Genomic DNA, 16649 nt, shown 5'->3' on the forward strand with positions numbered 1-16649 from the left:
GGTATCAGGGATGTGTCGTCTAAATTTAAGTGATGCCTCATGCCATTTTTTTTACCTCCTCATGCTGTCCTCTGCAAAACCAAACACTGCTAAGGCTCCTGCAGCAAGGAACACAGCAATGTGTGCATGTTGTGTGGGTATGCACCAGACCTATGCCTGCTTATGACAAATGAATGAGGGTGTTTTAGGATTGTTTCAGCAAACTGAAGGTTGGCTGTGTTTGTCTAGCCACGCTCATAATGTAGCCATCAATGCAGCACCACTGCATTTCTGATGGTCACACCTGACAAAGTACCTTACGATAAAGAGTATAACGTAATGCTTTATAGTGGGAGACTCTGCTAATGCTTTTCTTATTTCCATTCCTCAGTAAAGACTGACAGTTAGCCCACCCCTGATTTTTACATGACTTGCTCTCTATTTTGAGTGCCTAGCTTATGGTTTTGCAGCAACTATACCTTGTGCCACCCAAGTGTTACTCATTACTCAAACAAAACGGTACAACATCGTGACATACACCTTGTATCCACAGTCATTTATCAGTGTGCTCTTGGTAGTGTTTCACTTATGATGCTATGTTGTCTCATGGACACGGTTGGCAAATAGGGGCAGATTTGTAGGCAGCTCTTGGAAGAAGCAGTTCATATTCACAGTGCATTGCTTTAGCTTTCTTACCTCAAAAAGTGATGGCTAAGGCCAAGACAGTTTTACCATAAAATTTTCTGCCTGGGAGGGGATGGAGAGCAGTGGTCACCTGGACCCCTAAAATAGCCTCTGTTTACAAATGTGTCAAAGTTGATAGCCAGCCGATACGACTTTTGTTAACATAAGAAAAGAGCTACATGTGGCACTTGTTGCAACTTCTAGGCTCCAAGAAACATGGTTTTGTAAAAAGAGGAGGAGAAAAACACTACACAATGGCTTAACTTTGAACTTTGCTCCGTAAGTGAGCCTCTTTTCATACATACTCACAAAGATGCATCAACAAGCAAATGAAAAGAAAGGTAATCACAATCACACCTGCACGGATGAAGATTGCCTTGTTTTTGGTCATTGTTTTTCTGAGTGTCAGGCATATATATTTTTCCTCTTTTGCACTGCAATGACCAAGAGAACAAAGGGTAATATATTATATATGTATAATTAGGTAATAAGGTTTAACTGAAAATGAACCAGCAGTGGTGTTTTCGTATTTGTTTGTACATGCAATCTCTTGCTGCACTGCAAATTCTCTTAACACACCGAGAAAGTATACCAAACCTTTGCTATAACTTTACAGCTTTGTTTATGTAACTAAAAGACAAAGTGGTGCCTGCCACAAGGATGCAGAAATCCAACTGCACCAACCACACCTGCAGCAACACAATTTATGGCCACATGCCCAAGAGAAATTTGCAAACAGTGCACCAGCAGCTTGGAATAATGTATAGGAATAGGGTCACGCAGCCCCTGAAAGTGATTCGTTTGTAATATCACACACAGCATAGAGTTTCTTACTACTACCTAGAGGGAAAGCTGGCAACCCGTCTATGGGAGTTTGCATGGAGATCCCTCGAGACCGCTTCAGCCACCATGGGCGCTCAAAGCATCATGGGGCGGTGAGCTACCAACTGCAGAACAACTTTTGGCGAAAAAATAATAAAAAAAATAAAGCTGTTCGATAACTAAAAACGTTCTAACATTCAATATCTTGTCTAATGATTGCAACAAATGAGCAGAAAAGCATTTAAGTGCAAAGTTTGCCCAAAATAAGAGAGAGAGAGAGAGAGACTCTTTAATGAAATGCAGAGAATATAGCCGGCGTTTAAAAATCGCTGGCATGCTACTCTGCGTAGGAAGGGGAATTTGGGAGAAAAAGACAGAAGGAGAGCAGCGTGGAACAGGTAAAAAAAACAAAAAAACACGAAGATAAAATGCGGCCATGAAATGGGTACTAAGGATGCAATGGCGAGTATTGATGTAACCTATGGAATGATGGAGCGCATAGTCCGACAAATGGGCTGACGAAGTTCACTGCATGAAGAATGCATGAAGGTAACGTGCAAGTGAATTTAGAGCTTATCAAAATGTCCAATGTCTTTTAAATATGTAAAAAGAAAGTGCATTGCAAGTCTCTGTTGCCTGAAGCAGGCTAAGGGACCTAAAACTTTGTCCATTGTTAGGGGCACTGGGCAGAGCTTCTGCATGCAATGTTCATAGTACGCACGCTCGTTAGCATACACAGGGCACACAAGTAGGATATGTTCCACAGTTTCTATAGAGGCACAATTGTCACAATGCGGACTGTTCGTTTGTCCAAAACGGTATCGCAAGCCGTTTGTATATGCAGAATTCAGACGAAGTCGGTGATAAAGTGTTTCCAGTTGTCGAGGAATTCTGGCTGAGAGTCTTGATCTAACATGTGGGTCGATTGAGTGAAGAAATTGGTACTGATGTGTCGGCAAACTCCAAAGCCGATACGTTTCTTCGTAAGCAAAACTTTTAGCCATTTGGGACGCATCCGATTTCGTGAAAAAAGTTCGAATGTATCTCCGATGTTGATGGCCCTTACGGGCCGCTTCATCTGCTTTTTCATTAGCCAGAATGCCACAGTGAGCAGGTACCCACTGAAATGTTATGCAGTGGCCTGCGGCAATAGCTAAATGATGTATATACCCGATGTCGAGGGAAACTGGCTGGTGATTCGTTTTCTTCAGCAGGTTGGCCAGGATCTGCAGAGATGCTTTTGAATCGGTGAAGATAACCCAACGGCCGGCGGTTCGGCGCAGGATGTAAGAAACAGCTTCCTTAATGCCGTGAAGCTCAGCTGTCGTAGAGGATGTCCTCCGCTGCAGCCGGTAAGAAAGGGCATGGTTTGTTGAGGGCACATAAAGGCCACAAGAAGAGGTTTCTTTAGTAGTTGAACCATCGGTGAAGATATGGATGTGCTGCGTATATTCCTCTGTTAAGTAGGCGAGAGTAGTTTGCAGAAGCGCTGCCTGTGGCATGCGGCTCTTTGCATTCACACCTGGAACAGACTTCTTCACCTTTAGAGGAGAGAGTGTCCATGGAGGAAAGGCCAGAGGTAGTAGCTTCTGTGGCTGATTAATAGTAGGAAGGGGCAGGAGATGTACTGCCTGGCCAAAGCTAGAGTTGCTGTGAGTTAGATGGACACGGTGTAGGAAGTGTTTCTTCCCTTGCAGGACATGGCGGAGATGGGTACGCATAGTTTCCTGGGCGGAAATCACCTCTAGTGGGAGACATCCTGCCTCCGCTACTGTTCCTGACGCAGAGGAACCTTTTGGGAGGCCAAGACATATTCGCAGGCAGTTGTTCCGTGCGGCATTGAGAGTCTTATTGCTAGATGTAGATAATCTTTGAAGCACTGGTAGACAGTAGCGCAAGGTTCCTTCAACGTAGGCTTTTTCAAGCAGAAGCATTGATCGGCAGTTGCTACCCCACCTTGTTCCCGCCATGAACCTGAACACTTGCGATGCTGCAGTAATCCTCTGGCGGAGTTTTTTGATCTGAGGTGACCATGACAGATTGTAGTCGATTACAACACCCAGGAATCGCTGAGATCGTACATATGGCAGCGATCGTCCGCCTAGGAGCAGCGGATATCGGGTCATTGTTTTTCTTGTAAATGCCATTGCAACACTCTTTTCTGGCGATAGACGGAGACCTCTGGAAGCCAGGTACATCGAAACGTGCAATAGCGCTCGCTGAAGACGTTGCTGGGTAATATAGCGCGAACGTGATGCGGTCCAGATGCAGATATCATCAGCATAAATTGTTATGCGGACCCCTCGCGGAAGGTTTCTTGTTATGTGAATAAGGACAATATTGAACAAGAGAGGGCTGAGCACCGCTCCCTGTGGTACGCCCCTCTCCACTGCGTGAAAGCGTGTTGGACCGTCTGGAGTGGACATAAAAATTTGCCGTTCTTTTAAATAATGCCCAATCCACTTGTATAGCCTTCCTCCAAGGCCAAGACTGCCAAAGGCTGCGAGAATTGCATGGTGAAAGACAGAGTCAAAGGCGGCCTTGATGTCTAGGAAAACGGCTGTCGGGATGTACCCAGCATGAAGGTACTCCTCAAGTGATGAGACGAGGGCGATGATATTGTCAGTCGCCGACCTGTTTTGACGGAACTCATTCATTTCTTGGGGGAACTCATTTCGGCTTTCTAGGAACCAAATTATGCGCTTGGAGATCATGCGCTCCATGAGCTTACCTACGCAGCTCAGTAGGGCAATGGGCCGGAATGATGCGTAGCTTGTTGGCTGCTTACAGGGCTTCAAAACGGGCACAATTTTTGCCAGCTTCCATTCCGTGGGCACCTCACCAGCCATCCAGGAAGAATTGTAATACTCCAGGAGTCGAAGACGGGAGGTGTGGGGTAGCTTAGCAATGGCGTCATAGGTCACCTCATCATGACCCGGAGACGTGTGTCTGTTCGTCTCCGCGATAGCTGTGGATAGTTCTTCCATTGTGAAAGGCAGGTCTAACGCTGGCACTGCCGCCTTTGGGATGCCTGTTTGACCATCTGCGGAGAGTGTCGAATGCCCTGACCCTGTCGACAGTAGCCTGCAGTATTCTTCTGAGACTTCTTTTATAGATTTTTGCTCGTGAAGGGAGAGTGCAGCGAAGGGGTGGAGTTGTTGAAGTGGCGTGCGCATACCTCTAACTATCCGCCAAATGTTGGTTACTGGTTGGCGCACATCCAGCGTAGAACAAAAGTCACGCCACTTTTGCCGACTCAGTTTATCCATGTAGCGTCGAATGTGACGTTGTGCCCGTCGGCATGCACGTAGGTCATCGAGGCTTTTTGTGCGCAGAGCTTTCCTTTCAGCTCGCCTGCGTATAGCGCAAAGCCTTTGGAATGTGTCATCATTTGAAGGTAGGTTATCATTTTTAGCTGTAATTTGTGTACTCGCTCTCAGGCAATACGCCATTGTCGATGCTAATTCCTCATTGCGAGTTGCCGCAGTAACTCCTTTGCTTACAGCGTCCTTGTATGCGTCCCAGTCTGTAGATTTTATAAGGAATTTCTTTGGGTTCCTCAGCGCATGGAAAGCCGATATGAGGATTGGGTAATGGTCGCTTCCGCGTGTCTCCAAATCAGTGCACCAGCCAAAGTTGCGGGCGAATGAACTTGTGACAAATGTCACGTTGATGCTGCTGGTAGTCGTCGGGCCTCGGAGGTAGGTGATGCTGCCGTCATTTAATGGCTGAACTGAATGCTTGGAGAGAAGTTTTGCAAGCTTGGCACCTCGGGCACATGTATGTGAGCTGCCCCAAATTTCATTATGAGCACTGAAGTCTCCGCAAATAATATGCGGAGAGGGCGTCCTTGATATCAAATTTTCAAGTCTCAAAGCATCAAATGGCGTGCCTGGCTCAAGATATACTCCAATCAAAGTGTACTGTTGTCCGGCAATAACTGTGACAGCGCACACGTATTCATTGTCGCTGTGAGGCGGGACATCAACCGGTGAGGCCGGGATATCCTTGCGAAAGCCTATCAGCAATCTGCTGACGTTATCTGGTCGTTGTGAATGATGGAAATAGTATCCGTGGGGTCGGAAAGTTTCCCCGACGCGTGATTCACAGATGACTATGAAGGGGAAGCGGTACGCTCGCACGAGCTGTCGGAAATCTGAGAGTTTAGAGCGTAGCCCGCGAGCGTTCCACTGGAAAATGGTGCATGTACGAAAGATGTTGTTGATTGTCAGCTGCGGTGAAGTTCTCGCTGTGGAAGCCATGATTACTGAAGTGTGGTATTACGCCCCTGCGGAGCGTAGGAGACCAACACCAACGGCTCCATTGCAAGGACAGCTTCTACTTCTGGGAGTCCTCCTGACGAGGGGTTTGCACGGATAAGAGCTTTGATGGCTGCAAACAGCATCGGAATCAGTAGACATGTGACATCTTGTTCAGAGCTTCCGGTTTGCTGCCTGCCGCTGATCTTCCTGTCATGTTGTGGCGCCTTAGGCTCAGAGCGAGCGCCGCTGTTTGTCGGGTCTTGTGCAGTGCGTTGCAGCAGCTTTGATGAAGGAGGAGAACCAACAGACTTCCCACGCTTCTTTTTTACCGCATCTGCGTAGGTCTTGTCAGCTGCTCTGCCACGCTGTGTTGACTGCTTCTCGGAAAGAGCTGCCGTAGGCGTGAAAACCACGTCGGGGTTAGGTGGTGGTTCATGGCGCTTAGGGGGTTTCCCTTGTGTTTGCTCTGCCGTGCGAGCAACTGTGGCTGCTTTTTTTTTTATAACACCCTCCATAGGAAGCAGGGTGTGGGCCACCGCAGTTAGCGCATTTAGGTTGCGCTCTCGAAGTGCATTCTTTGTGCGAGTGGGGGCCAGCACAGACTTTGCAGCGCACGGGGCCGTTACAGTGTCTTGATATGTGGCCATGCCTCTGACATTTATAGCATTGAGTTGCTGCTCCGACGTATTCAGTTACAGGGTAACTACAGAACCCAAGCGTTACTCGTTTTGGTAGCGGCGCATTTTTTGCGAACTCCAATATAACTGCGCAACGGCGTACCTCTTTGATCTTTCCACCATCCTCAGGAGTGTAGGCGGTTAGCCTCCTCGCTGACAGGACACCTAGGTCGCGTAGATATTCGTGCAGATCTTCGTCTGTGTAGGTGACAGGTACATCTTGTATTTTGCCATAGCTTGCCATGTAAGAGTATGGGACTCGGGCCTCTACAGCCACTCCAGCCAGCTTAGTTACCGTGAGCAGACGGTTGGCGGCGGGCAGCGTCGATACTGTAACCATCAGGCTCCCATCCTTGTGAATGCGATGGCTGAGGACTTTTTCTTGAGCCGATGCTACAACCGCCGAAGCCACAATGTTGGGGTTGGCTTTCCATAGGCTTCCTCCTTCCTCGGTGGGCCTGAAGACGACAGGAACACCGGTAGCTCTCTTTTTCTTGTATGATACAACTGTAAATGATGCTTGATCCATGTCCTCTGGATGGTCAGTCAGAGGCTCGTTGCTGGCTTGGTCGTCGCGCAGTCTCTTGTTTGCCGGGCCCTGGCCTGTAGCCGCAACTACAGGGGCCGCTGGACCCGCCGCTGCCGTTGCTGCCATCAGTGCAGCATGGAGTTCAGCTGGTGGTGATGTTCCGCGTCGGCGTTGATACGGCGCACAGCGCCGAGGAGGTCGCTTGACGTGCTTTTGCCGGCGGCCAGGGACCCCCAGGTCGTCGCACGTCGAGGACACACTCCAAAAAAAACTGGAAAACCTTTGAAGTGAGAAAATAAAGCCGAAAATTACGGACCGGTGTCAGACAGCCGGCCCACTAATCATCGTCTTCTTCTTCTTCGTCTTCTCCCAAAATAAGAGATGGCTAGCTTTCCTATTGAACAAGTAATGACCACTACAAAAACTAATATTTCGTAATTAACAGGCGCATTTTTGAAAGTAAATACGTTTTCAAAAAAAATTTTGTTGCTTAGATACTTTAAGAGGTTTTTTAATGGCATTTCGGAAAAGTGAAACCTTTTATTGGCGTCGTGCGTCGTTGAGGTTTCACTACTATGGCTTTTGCACACTGCGTTCGGGCGAAAGTCGTCTGCGCTATCTGCGCACACACGAACAGCGTTTTCGGAATGAAACATCTTAGTAATGAAACTCCGTGTTCCCGAAAAAATACGACTGTCCCGCAACAAGTAGCTCACGGCCCCATGATGCTTTGAGCGTCCATGGTGGCTGAAGTGCAGCGCCGCCAGCTTTCCCTCTAGGTACCCAGTCAACCACGGATATCCGTGATAGGTCCGAGTAAGGTCCGAATCTCCAGTGCCAGGCTGGGATGTCCATAGGGCATGCCTACGTATGTCCATATTCGGATATACGCATCGGAGATTCTGTGTATGTACGAGGGACGTTCGTTTTTGGATGGCTGGCGGACATCCGCCGGCGGATGTCCGAGGAGTATCCGTAAACATCCTTCTTGGGATGTGAGCTTACATGGCATATATAATTTGTTTTCCCTGAGACGAACATTTTAAAACAAATTCTATTTTGCCAATGCCAAAATTCACACAATCACATTTCTACCACCAACTAGTTTAATATTCAGATTGATTAAGATCACTCAACTATGGTGTTGATGTAAAAGAACCAGAATTAAACGAATCGCTTGGCTTTCTGGCGCCAGTGCTCATAATTAACGCCCGTTTATCCTGCAGCACTCCTTCGAGGTAACCGAGGCATGTAGCCATGCATGCTGCCTTCCATGAAAACAAACCCGAATAAACTCCTACCAGGGGCCGCGGTGCCGCGGCAGAGCGGTAAGCCTAAAAGTCAACCCAATCCAATCTATCAGCCAAGCCAATATTTGTGGCGCGATGGTCTCGTTGGTTTTCGTCGCGTGGTGCTCCTTTCGACCTTTACTTTTGCTGCAATGTGCGGTTTGTTCGCTCTGTGGTTGCTTGGCTGTGCTACAAATGTGATGTGTCATCTACGCGCTCGAAAAGACGTTCGTTTGATTCTGAAGCTCTCGTGAAAAAGCTCCGGTGTCGGCTGACCCCTTGCCGAGACATGCTTTGTTGCTTTGGATGAAAGAAGCGGCCATGGTGTTAACACTTGCGAGGTAAGTAACTGTGCTTGAAAATTACTTTCAGGGTGTTGCTGTGGGATGACTAAAGCGCATTAACGCAGTTGTACTCTGTTGCGCTACTTGTTTGCCACGGAGTGGAAATTGCAAGCACTATGCATTAGCTGCCGCAAACGTGTTTCTCGTGTTTGTGAAAAAAAGTTGAAACGGTGTGTAGTTGCATGGTGTGAATCTTAAGGCAATTGAACGTAGGTTCATAATTACGATAAAACAGAATGCACGAAAAGCATAGTGCCAGGACGGTGTTAGTTTTTCAGTGCTTCGGGACTTAGTTTTTCTTACTTTTCTGTTGCCTTTGCAGTGTGGATGTGGCCCGGCTACCGAGTGTATTGGTGCCTACATTAATTATGCCAAGCCGTGGAAAGCACAGGTAGGTTGAAAATGTCATATAAAAGTTGTGCATACTTCCACAGCTTATCAATTTATTTATTAGGCTTGCCAAATGGAAGTCTCCAACCATCCACTCACTACACAGTACTTTGCACTGTGCAGTAGCATTGTTTAGGACAGCTTAACTTTTGTGTTAAATTTGCGAGCTTCAGTCACATTTTTCACTTACTTCCCAGTCACTGAGTGCAATGAGCTCTTGCAGTGCTTTGGTATAACTTTGCCAAACATGTTATGCCCACAGGGCTCAATGCTGAGCCAGATAGCAGGACCATATATGACACCCCTAGAGCCACATGTTCCTGGATTGTGACCAGACCTCTCTTCCTTACTCTTGTGCAGCTGTGGATCATCAAATATGCTGTCAGTGCCCTGATGCGTGGTTCATCAGTGAACCCTGTGGGCATTGTAGTTTCGACAGAGATTGTGTTTTGCTGCATCGTTGACAACGTGCAGTATAAGGTGCTCTCTCGTACTTTATTTTCTTGTCCATACAGTGTGGATGTGACTGACCTAAGCTAGCAGCTATATAGTACCTGCAGCTTACAGCAGCAACCTTCAGGTAAGTTTGAACTACAGTGCAAGTTTGACCCTGTCACATAATGGATACTTTCCTTCTGTTTGCTCTGTGCAGCGGAGGGTATCTAGCTATACTGCAGTGTACTTGTACAATAATGGATAAAAATTTGTGGGATGAGAGTTCTTTGTGAAACATTTTCTCTGTGCTGTTAGCCAGAGCAATTTAATCAAAAGCCTAGAATCAGGAGGGGACATGGATACTCGATCTTATTGAACAAATTTCAGCTGACTGCCTGGCGAGGCAATGCAAAAATAAATATTTTCGGAAAATCGACATCCAGCAAACTTTTCTCTATGAGTGTACCTTGTGCCCAACCTAAGTCATTAGCTAGCTTGCAACGATGTGGTAAGGATCCCTACTCTTGCACTTGGAATTTTTTTGACCATCAGTATGGAAGTGACTGCCTGTGGGAGTAGCTGTGGTGTCTTGCAATGTAAAATACAAAAGAGCTCTTACTGGGGCGTGTTGGAAATACATACTTGAAGGAATTGGTGAGCGTTATAAAAACACTGAAAAGGGATGAATGCACAGGACGAAGCGCTTTCTAACTACTGTTTAATCTCAGAAGAAACATGACTATATACACACATTTGACGACAAGAATGAAGGAAAAAGAGGTAAAAACTATGCGCGCTTACAACAGCCGAAGATTACTGTTCTTGAGGGAGGTTAATTCTGTTCCCCCTAACATCACTGAAGGGGAGCTGACGCATTGCTTGTCTGGTTTGGTTTGGTTTGGAGCAATGTGCATTGCAAAAGCTTTGATAATTTCTCGTTCCCGTCTGTTTCTAGCCCTACCTATTACCTTGGTGTTTTTTAGCAAGGGTATGCATTTACAGTGTGTGAAATGAGGTGCCAGATTCCCGGACTTTGCAAGTTGTTCACATGATCTTTCGTGTTCCCGGAGCCTCTTGTTAAGGCATCTTCCCGTTTTCCGTGTGTAAGTTTGTTGGCAGCTGAGCGGAGTGCTGTAAATGACGTTTTCGTCACACTTTACATAGGTGTTTTCGTGTTTGATGTTGCACCCAGGTTTCTTTTTGTGGTCTTCATTCTCGTTGACCTTTTTACACATTCCAATGAGCTTATTGGCAGCTGAAAAAACCACCTGGACTCCGTACTTGTTAGCTGTCCTCCTTATTCTGTGGGAGATATTGTGAACATATGGCATCACGGCAGGGCGTCCCTCGTAGCTCATGTTCTTAGTTTTATGGGACCCAGTAACTTCTCTTAGTAAGCTTTCAGCAATGCTGCAAAGTAACTGCTCCGGATAACCGCTCTCCTTCAATTGGGAGACCTGTTGGTCTACGCTGTGAGTTATCGAGTGGGGGCAAGATTTTTTTATAGCTGGTTTCAGGCAAGACGTAGCTACAGCTTGCTTTACAATTCTGGAATGACTGATAATTCACAGCGTAGACCAACAGGTCTCCCGATTGAAGGAGAGCAGTTACCCGGAGCAGTTACTTTGCTGTACTGCTGAAAGCTTACTAAGAGAAGTTACTGGGTCCCACAAAACTAAGAAAACGAGCTACGAGGGACGCCCTGCCGTGATGCCGTATGTTCACAATATCTCCCACAGAATAAGGAGGACAGCTAACAAGTACGGAGTACAGGTGGTTTTTTCAGCTCCCAATAAGCTCATTGGAATGTGTAAATAGGTCAACGAGAATGAAGACCACAAAAACAAACCTAGCTGCAACATCAAACATGAAAACACCTATGTAAAGTGTGACGAAAACGTCATTTACAGCATTCCGCTCAGCTGCCAACTAACTTACGTAGGGCAAACAGGAAGATGCCTTAAGAGGCTCCGGGAACACAAAAGATCATGTGAACAACTTGTGAAATCCGGGAATCTGGCACCTCATTTCGCACACTGTAAATGCATACCCTTGCTAAAAAACACCAAGGTAATAGGCAGGGCTAGAAACTGACGGGAACGAGAAATTATCGAAGCTTTTGCAATGCACGTTGCTCCAGATAAGCAATGCGTCAGCTCCCCTTCAGTGATGTTAGGGGGAACAGAATTAACCTACCTCAAGAATAGTAAGTAATCTTCGGCTGTTGTAAGCACGCATAGTTTTTACCTGTTTTTCCTTCATTCTTGTCAGCGCGTGTGTTCCTCCCTCTTCTGTGTATGATATGACGTCAAATGTGTGTATATAGTCATGTTTCTTCTGAGATTAAACAGTTGATAGAAAGCGCTTCATCCTGTGTGTTCATCCCTTTTCCGTGTTTTTTATAGCGCTCACCAATTCCTTCAAGCTTGCAATGTAAACGCATTTTTCATGAACTGGTACAAAGCTTTGCAGTGGGGCATTTGTTTTTGCAGTTTTTTTGGAAAAGCAAGATATTTTGTATTGCAAGAAATATTCTCACCTCTGTTGCTTACAACTTACTAGTTGTTCAAGATGTAAACATGGTTTCGGAGCTGCAGATGACTAACTTACTTGGCACGGTGGAGTTACTGCATACAACTGAATGGTGTCTGTCAAATTCGCTTGCTTTAATGACATATTCTGAACTTAATGTTTACTGTTTTCTGCAGAAGACGACCCCGGCTTGTCTACAAATTCATCATGGTCTGTACAGTATCCTTCCTGCTGCTGTGTATGGCCGGCTTGATGAATTCCTCAAGAAGACTGAAGACTGCATTTATGTCATAATAAAATCATCCCGACTGATATGCTTTGCCATTTTGGTCGATTGCTTTACAGATTCATGCATATTACATATAGCAAGGTGTATGTCCGATTTCAGACACTCTGCGGGCTTTTAATAAGCCCAGTGGCCCTGGTAGGTGCACTGATTGGTGGTTGTAGTTCTGGCTTGCCTCATAATGGTGAAGAATGCATTACCTGCAAATATCCTCGAAAGATCCGCCGGCGGATATCCGAGATGGATATCTGTCGGCAGTCTAAATAATTATATTTGTACCTCCGTCGGAGGTCCGTGCGAGAGCCGTTGGACGTCGGTGGATCTCCCACGGATATCCGTATATCCAGTAAAGGACATACCTCGGACGTCCACTGAATGTACACTGGTTGATTGGGTAATAGTAAGAAACTCTATGACATACAGCGGACAACGAGAAGCGAGAAGCACAAACATCATATCGTACGTCGCAACATGCAGCACGATTGCTTTACCAGGCATGCGCACAGCAATCACTGAGAACCTATAGCGATACACAGCAATGCATACCACGACCACCAGAAGAAATTTCGGAACTAGGTTGATCGTCACAGACTCAAAACACTAGCTGTGTACACAACCATAAACGACACGTTACACTGTGTTGCCACTGCGTTGCCACTGCAGGTGCTGGTAAACTGCACTACACGAATAACTGCACACAACTGGGTCACCACACGACGCAGAAATTCGCCTAACCAGGAAGCCCCCTGGCCGTGGCTACACAGGCAACTGCGCAAATTCGATCACGACGTTAGCACTGTCCAGAGATCCGACGCCACCACCTATTTCTCGCCACACGTTAATTTCCATGGCGGCGGCGGGCTCACGTCAGGTGTCGGCGCACCCAAGTGTTGACTTGATCTCGCAGTAGGCTCAGACGACAGAATTCCCGAAACCTAAAACACCAAACAGCCAAATCACGACGTAATACGCACGGTTGGCAGGGCACTCATGTTTGGTTACTGAAGTTTGCTCGCTGAAGAAAGGAGGGGCCGCCGATGGTGTCGTTGCACGGCTGCACCGACGACGCTGCAACAAACGTTAGTTGCATGTTGTTGTTGTGACTGAAGGAAGAATGGAAAGGAAATTGCACGGGCCTTCCCACTTGCTTGAGCTGAGCCACAATTGCTGTCACGTGCAGACAGAGGAGAGTTGAAAGATATAAGAGGAAAGATTGAAAGAACAGACGCGCGTTGCACAACCGCGCCCGCCGAAGCGACGACGCCAATGGGACGTTTTTATCGCTAAATCTCACCCCTATCTCTCGGCGCAAGAGCGACGTTGCGCGGGTCGTCTGCTTCCTACGGCGCCGCGGCCGCAAAGCTGTTCGCGGCAGCCGCGTTTCGATGGAGAAGAACCGCGAAAGGCGCCCGTGTGTTATGCTATATGTCAATGCACGTTCAAGATTCCCAGATGGTAGAGATTATTCCAGAGCCCTCCACTACGGCACCCATTTTTCTCTTTCTTCTTTCACTCCCACCTTCCTCCCTTCTCTTAGGACAAATCTGAGGTTTCCACCGAGAAGTGAGACAGTTAGTTCGCCATTTACTTTCCTCAAAAACCATTAATAGTTCGCTGTGCTAGCGCGCGGTGCAAGTTGAAGTCACATGCTTGAGCATTCACGCCAAATTTGTGGGCGGCACAGCAAACTTCGTTCGTTACCAGCGCCTCGACATGGCGGGCGTTCTGCACGGCACCTTAAGAATAAATTATTAGAAGACATCTGTTGGATTTAGAGAAGCAAAGAAATTTAACATGTGAGCAGGATATGCAGCATCTCGCAAGGCGTTTGCGGACCTTCAACGGGGCCCCGCCTCCATGAACATAACTTTCACGGCTGCATACCTCTTCACACTGTGCTTGCGTCGTCGAGTCACCTTCTAAAGTATACCCGCTAAAATAAGGATACGGCGTGGATCACGAACAGCTTAGAACATATCAAGTTACCGTCAAGCAAGGATACTATCTAGATGGAAAGAAATGCCAGCACGGAGCGCGTGGCCTGCAGCACAACCGGTGCAGCCACGACCGCTAGTCCAAAATTGCGAAATTGCGCGCCTCACAGAGCGTGGATGCAGTATTTGTGCGCTGAGGGCCCCTGGTACGTCCGCCCTGAAGCACGTCCGATTATCCACGATAACCTCCGTCAAGAACACCCGAACCCACGAATCGCGCAATCTCCGTCGTCGGCCCACGCTCATTGTCGCGCCTCCAGCGAGCGACGATCCTCCGAATGCGCGTCGGCTGCGTGTGGCCCGGGGAGGAGGAGGAGGAAAACTTTATAAAACAAAAGGGAAGTTGCTTGAGCTTATGGGTGGGGTCCTTATTCCAGGTGTCCACTGGCTTGAGCTGCCTTGCGAACCTATGAATGAGGACCGGTTGGTGCTCCAGGTGGTCGCTGGTTAGCGGAGCCCCACCGCAAAAAAAGACGTGTTTTGCGTCTGTACATTGTTCGGTTTGCCACACATCCCCGCGAAATCCGCGAAATGTGGAAGAGTGTAGGGCGGGCCTGGTACCATGGGACATAGGTCGATGTATACTGTTGCGTGTATGAGATGTACAGGGTGTTCCGTATTTATCTGTCCGAGTTGTAAAAATTTCTCCTGCGCAAACTAGTGGTTTATTTCGTCTCGAGCACAGACCACAGGGCAGCATGTGATAGTCTGCGTTTTCCAATAAATTATTTAAAATCGGAACTTACTTGGATTGTCTGGAGTCGGCGAAGAAGTGCAATCGTCTGCACCGAGAATTTTTGCGGAAGCGAGCGGAATAGCCGATTTTGAGAGCTTGCGCCATCTGGGGTACTGCGAGACCTGCCCGAGCTCCAAGCTGGCACATTGGTTGTCTCGCAGTTCGCTAGATGGCGCAGGCTCTCAAAATCGGCTATTCCGCTCGCCTCCACGCGCAGACGATTCTTCGCCGACGCCAGATAATCCAAGTAAGTTCCGAAGTTAAATTACTTATAGGAAAACGCAGACTATCACATGCTGCCCTGTGGTCTGTGCTTGAGGCCAATTAAGCCAGTAGTTTGCGCAGAATTTTTTACAACCCGGACAGATAGATACGGAACGCGCTTTGTAGGTTTGGAATGGTTTTCTCTGTATCTGCCGCGGACGGCTTCTATGGTCTGCAATCTCCTGTGAGGTAGGGGGGAGTGTCTGCGCTGGTGCAAGCACTGGTACTCCGCCGAATCACAGACCGACTACCCTTCTATACGTTAACGAAGGGAGAAGAGCAGAAACTTGACACCTTCATAAGGGAGTATACGTACATGGTGGCCCTTGACCTTCCTAAATATACCTCGACGAAGCGCCTGACCGTCCTAGGGATCCTCAACACCTTTATGTAACTAGCAGAAGCCATTCGTGCATCTCATACCCTTAGACTTCAGAACACCCAAGTCCGACAAGCTCTCCTACGCCGAGTGGGCACAGTGGCTGGCATCCGCGCACTGGATGCTCAATCCTCTCTAGAAAACGACAGAGGGAGAGCATCAGCCTGGCTGCGATACTGAAATGTTTGCTTAAAGACGTTCACACAGACAGACGACGAGCGCAAGTATCCTACCCACGCCGACGCCTAGCCAATTCCACGAATGTGGTTTACGTGGACGCCGCAGCATATCCGGACCCCGATAAGTACGCAGTGGCGGCAGGGGACCACGCTTCTCCATACACTTCACTGCCTCTGTAGCAGCCGAAACCCCAGCGGCCGCAGAAACCCCTGCCGTGGCCATTGTCATTAAATATTACGAATCCCAAGCCCGAAGAGCACGTGTGATCCCTGACTCCCAACACGCCTGTGGAAACTTCCTGCGCGGCCGAGTTCCCGAGCACGTCCCCCGACTAATGGGCAGTACATTCCTCACTGAGCTCCGCCAAATCACCTGGACCCCTGGCCACAAGGGACAGAGGGGAAAAGAGCGGGCACATGCTCTAGCTCGAGGCGTCATCAATCGAGCTGGGCCATCCACCGTGCCCGCTTTTACCCCTCTACCCTCCAGGTGCAACTTACGTCTTGAGTTTCAGCGTTTTTGGCCCTCAGAAAGACGGGTACGAACGACCACGGAGTTTCGCTCAGCGAGGCGTACAGTGCTTGCGGTGCAGTGGAGCGCCGCTTTCTCTTGACACCTTGTCTTGACGAACAGCAGTCCTGGCCTGGTATGAACGGCAAACGACTTGGATGGAGGATTCATCTAGAGACACCCTAACCTCACCTTCGACAGTAGTCGTCACCGACAAAATAATCCACCCCAGCCATTTTCAAGTCGACAACTGAAGTAACGATGAATATATGATGGTTTGGTTTGGTTTATGGGGTTTAACGTCCCAAAGCGACTAAGGCTATGAGAGACGCCGTAGTGGAGGGCTCCGGAAATTTC

At 47.9% G+C, this 16649-nt stretch overlaps 1 protein-coding gene across 4 annotated transcripts in view; it reads right to left on the reverse strand.

Moving 5' to 3' along the window:
• Nucleotides 1-13487, reverse strand: part of LOC149351981 (uncharacterized) — a 73725-nt gene extending 60238 nt beyond the window's left edge. For 2 of the 4 annotated variants that reach the window (XM_089581214.1, XM_089581213.1), the window contains exons 1-2: nt 13204-13487; nt 1021-1097 (exon numbers count right to left, since the gene is read on the reverse strand). The gene's annotated coding sequence lies outside the window, so the exon portion shown is untranslated. Of the gene's footprint in view, nt 1-1020; nt 10218-13203 lie in introns of those variants that run through there. The other 2 variants (XM_089581215.1, XM_089581212.1) reach the window with 2 other exon arrangements.
• Nucleotides 13488-16649: the final 3162 nt, after the last annotated feature.

Source organism: Amblyomma mixtum, chromosome 3 (assembly GCF_055824585.1).
Source record: "Amblyomma mixtum isolate Tamu chromosome 3, ASM5582458v1, whole genome shotgun sequence".
NCBI classification, from domain to species: domain Eukaryota; kingdom Metazoa; phylum Arthropoda; class Arachnida; order Ixodida; family Ixodidae; genus Amblyomma; species Amblyomma mixtum.